Consider the following 5,427-nt stretch of genomic DNA (forward strand, 5'->3'; position numbering starts at 1 on the left):
GAGCTCGATTTGATGGATGTTTAACCAAAACCTCTGTGACAAAGTTAAAGCTGGTTTGTTAGGCTACAACTTTGATACAGAATGTTGATTTGGTCACCACATAAAATTTGGAGCAAATTGCCCCCAAACAGGCTCTATCAGGCTGACTGAATGAGCAGCGCGATGGTACAGTGTCCGGATCAGAACACCAGAACTAGATGCCTCACCGCCGGCGATCATGCACCCGGATTTGCGCCCGCTGCGGTGATTCGTGCCTAGCGCAGATGGATAATGAAGAAGGGTAAGAAATATCACCCCGTGGATGAACTCCGGCCACTATTCTACTCCGATCGTCGTACCCGCTTGAGTCACGGCCGCTTTGGATAGGCTCGCCGGAGTTAGCCACCTCGTGACCCTGCGTCACGTGCCTTGGTGCTTTAACCATGCCGCAGTGAGTCATCTTAACCCACCCGATCATCGCGGGTGAGTCCGCCACGGTAAATGCCACCAATCGCTTGCGGCAGAGCACCCCCTTCTCTCCGGCCGTCGCGCGTCTTTCCCAGAATTAGTCGCCACCGCTCATGGATCCTATAAATTGAGCCTGCCGTCAGTTCCGTAAGGTAGTCCAGCATCCAATCCACCCGCTCGTGCCTCCAATTACTCACCAGAGAGCCCCAATTTGGGATTTTCCCCAAATCGGTCTGAAACACCGCGCATAGTGACCTCACCGTGGCTAGCTCTTTGCTCTCCTGTTTGAGTACCCATATGTCCTCCTGATGCTCCTCGACCCATTCAATTAAGCTAGACCACGCTAGATCTTCGGGAACACTTCTGTTCATCCGTAGTTCGCGCTGTCTCCATGGACAGGGTGATTTATAGCCCAATTCCAGCAATTAAGTGAGGGGAAATGGTCGTGTAGGGTTGAATTCAGTGTCCAGCAAAGGGGAGAGCTAGCCGTTGAGTTATCCGACCGGTGCAGGCTCGCCGGAGCTCGGCCTGGCACGGTTCGCCGTCGAGGACCGCAAGTTGTAAAGAATTAGAAAGGGAGGACCTTGATGCAAATGTCAGTGAGACAAAACAATAGTGTCGCAGACTCTTTCGGGTTGTTTAAAAAGCTAGGGTCTTCTGTGCAAAGTCGGCACCGCGAGCGCGGGCGCGCGTGTTTTCGCCTGGGCATGGGCTGACTTGGGCCAGTTTCGGCCCAATACTATTCATGTTTTTCCTTTTTCTTTTTCTATCAGGATTAGAGAATTCCTAGAAAATTGTAGAAAAATGCTAAAAATGCAAAACCAATTTTGCTAGGCTCCTAAAATTCTATACTATTTAATAAAAATAGTTTTATGATTTTTAGTCCAAATAAGGAATTATAGAGTATTTAAAATAGCCAAAACCTATACTCCTAGAATTTTAGAAATTATTTAGTAACTCCGAAAATCACTAAACTTTTTGGATAAGCTTTAAATGTTATTTAGAAGCCTTGGGTAAAGTTGGGCATGATTTGGACAATGTTTGGTGCCTAAACCCCAAAACCCTAATCTTCTAGTTATGCCTGTCCTAGGAACTACAGTTCTGACTCCAAAAACCCTAGTTTCCTGGAGTACCGTGAAGGAAAATTGTATTCAAGACCTAAGATAATCTAATTTTATTTTGTGCATTTTCATAAGCATTACATGAGCATTCATGGTTATATATGTGATATATATAGAAAACGAAGAAGAAGTAGAAGTTGAAGAAGAAAGAGCTACACCACCACCACCTAAAGACCCACCTGCCGGGAACTGCTTTTATTTTGATATTTGTGGAGCAGAGCCCGACTCTCCTATAACACAAGGCAAGCCCCGGTGCATTTAACACCTCCTTGCTATTTTAAAATCTTTCTCACTTGCCTAATGAATTAGGTGATAGGAGTTGTGTGCTTAAACCATTGATGCATTTCCTTCCTTGGAAATTTAATTACCCTTCCTTGATCCCCTGTTTTATAAAAAGGTTTTTCTTGTGCTTAGTCTTGCTCTAGAAAAACAAAATGTTTTGTTTTGATAAAAGATGATGCTTCAAGTAGGAAGGAATGTTTTTAAAAATAAAACTGGATGGTGGATCCGTCATGGTCGTGATGGGTTCAACATCAGAAAAGATGTACCTCTGTTAGGTACCAAACTTTGGGTTGAAATGATAAAGCTGAGGTCGGGCGGGTGACTTGCACGAGAAGAGAGTCTCGGTGTAGTGTCTCTGTCTAAGTCAATTAAGGACCGTCTCGATATAGGCTTGATGATCGAGGACCTTTTAACTGGTCACATGCCTCATCATGGGTAAGCTTGGCCTCGGGCAGACAAATACTAGAATAAGATAACACACAATGGGAGTGGAGAGATGGCGAGAGTAGCGTGTACCCTCTGTGGCAAGAGGCTGGACGGTGGTGTATCTGTACTCTTGGTTGGCGTGAACCTAATCTGGTCTTAAGAACCCCGGTGGCGAGTTGACATATGCAAGGGTTAAGTGCTACATATGTCGTGTGATTGGAGATCCCCAGCTGGGTACAAATCGATTCGGATCGCCGTTACTTCTTGGACATGAAGACTTGGTCACTGCACTACACGTAGCATTCCAGTGAACAAGAAGGGTTGACAAGTGAAAGGGAAATTTGCCCTTGGGAAATTTCTATAATGTTTTGGTGATTAAGTGCCCAATACGTTTAATTAAGTTCCTATGTGCCAAATAAAGAGAGAAGTGAAAATCAAGGCAAAAGGTATGTTTCTAGACTTGGTGAATTGTTTTATGGACTAACATGGTTATCCAAGTGCTAGAAACAGCGACTAAAGAAGAAGAGAAGGGAAAAGCTTGGCTGTGTGCAGCAAAGTTCAAGTTTTGCCTGGCACACCGGACTGTCCTGTGGTGCACCGGACAGTGTCCGGTGCGCCAGGCTGGTCCGCGTGAAAAGGCCGCTCTCGGGACTCAACGGCGGAGTACGGCTATAATTCACCGGACTGTCCGGTGAGTCATCCGCGGCGAACTCGTCGCTCTTGGGAAACGAAAAAGGCGACGTGGCTATAATTCACCGGACTGTCCGATGAGCCAATGGTCGCCAGCGCCAACGGTCGGCCGCGCAATCCGTGGGCGACGCGTGGCAGCTCCAACGGTCGGCAGGGGGCACCGGACTGTCCGGTGTGCACCGGACAGTGTCCGGTGCGCCAACGGACCCGGAGCTGCAACGGTCGTCTGTGCCCAATTTGGAAGGCAATCGGCACCGGACAGGCTACAGTAGCTGTCCGGTGGCACACCGGACTGTCCGGTGCGCCACTCGACAGAAGGCAAGGATGACCTTCCAAGTTTGCCTCCAACGGCTCCTAGCTGCCTTGGGGCTATAAAAGGGGACCCCTAGGCGCATGGAGGAGCTACCCAAGCATTCACTAAGCATTCTAAGACTCCCACACTCCGCCTCCGCGCATTTGATCGATTGTGTTAGTGAATTGAGCTCCGTTCTAGTTGTGAACTCTTTGTGCTTCGTTTCAAGCTCAAGTCTTGGCTTGTGTGCGTGTGTGTGCTGCGGATTTGTGTGTGTTGCTCTCCAACCTTACTCTTGTGCATTCTTTGTGATCAATATTGTAAGGGCGAGAGGCTCCAACTTGTGGAGATTCCTCGCAAACGGGAAGAAAACTATAAGGAAGAAAGCCGTGGTATTCAAGTTGATCATTGGATCACTTGAAAGGGGTTGAGTGCAACCCTCGTCCATTGGGACGCCACAACGTGGAAGTAGGCAAGTGTTACTTGGCCGAACCACGGGATAAAATCTCGTGTCTCTTATGATTGCTTTCTCTTTAACTATCTGTGTTCGCAAGAGCTCGCCTCATAGACTTGATTAACTCGCACTAATATCTTTATAATCAAGTTTGTGGGAATTTAGTGTTTGGTTTTACAGGATCACCTATTCACCCTCCTCTAGGTGCTCTCAATTGGTATCAGAGCCGTACTCTTCATCTAAGGGACTAACCGCCCGAAGAGATGGATCCTAAGGGAAAGGGGATGGTGGTCAACGACAATGAGAAGGAGTCCCTCTTCAACGAGCCAAGGGACGACAAGCCCACTGACTCAGGATCGAGTCACAAGAAGAGGGACGGGAAGAAGAGGTGCATCAAGAAGATAATTTACTACGACAACGACGCCTCCTCTTCTTCACCAAGAGACAACGACGACGATGACTCGTCGAAAAAGAGAACGGTTAATCAAAACTACTCTTTTGACTATTATCGCATGCCGTACAATTCAAATGCGCATTTACTATCTATTCCTCTAGGAAAACCTCCACACTTTGATGGAGAGGACTACTCATTTTGGAGTCATAAAATGCGTAGTCATCTATTTTCTCTCCATCCTAGCATTTGGGAAATAGTGGAAAATGGAATGCATTTCGATAGTACGGATAACCCTGTGATTATTAATGAGCAAATCCATAAGAATGCCCAAGCTACTACTGTGTTGTTAGCATCTCTTTGTAGGGACGAGTATAATAAAGTAAGTGGCTTGGACTATGCCAAGCAAATCTGGGACACCCTCAAGATCTCACATGAGGGAAATGATGCTACAATTATCACCAAAATGGAACTGGTGGAAGGCAAGCTAGGGAGATTCGCCATGATCAGGGGAGAAGAGCCAACACAAACCTACAACAGGCTCAAGACCCTGGTCAACAAGATTAGAATCTATGGGAGCACAGGATGGATGGATCATGACGTCGTCCGACTCATGCTAAGGTCATTTACAGTAATTGACCCCCATCTTGTCAACCTTATTCGTGAAAATCCCAGGTACACCAAGATGACGTCCGAGGAGATTCTCGGAAAATTCGTGAGCGGGCGTATGATGGTGAAGGAGGTGCGATATGTGGATGATGCTCTTAATGGCCCACTACCCGTCTACGAGCCTCAAACCGTTGCTCTCAAAGCAACCAGTAGCAGGGAGATGCTACCAAGCAAGGTGGCACAAGTGGAGGCTACTGGCCTCAACGAAGATGAGATGGCGCTTATCATCAAGCGTTTCAAGACCACACTAAAAGGACGCAAGGAGTACCCCAATAAGAACAAAACAAGGGGAAAGCGCTCCTGCTTTAAATGCGGTAAGACTGGTCACTTTATTGCTCAATGTCTCGATAATGAGAATGACCAGGCACAAGAAAGACACGACAAAAAGGAGAAGAAGAAGAACTACAAGAAGGCAAAGGGTGAGGCGCACCTTGGAAAGGAGTGGAACTCTGACTGCTCCTCATCCGACTCCGACGATGAGGGACTGGCTGCCTCAGCCTTCGACAAGTCTTCGCTCTTCCCCAACGAACGCCATACGTGTCTCATGGCCAAGGAGAAGAAAGTAAGTATTCGAGATACACCTAAGTACTGTTCTTCTAGTGATGAGGAGTCTTCTGATGATGAAGTAGATTACTCTAGTTTATTTAAAGGTTTA

This window comes from Zea mays, chromosome 4 (genome assembly GCF_902167145.1).
Source record: "Zea mays cultivar B73 chromosome 4, Zm-B73-REFERENCE-NAM-5.0, whole genome shotgun sequence".
Taxonomy (NCBI): domain Eukaryota; kingdom Viridiplantae; phylum Streptophyta; class Magnoliopsida; order Poales; family Poaceae; genus Zea; species Zea mays.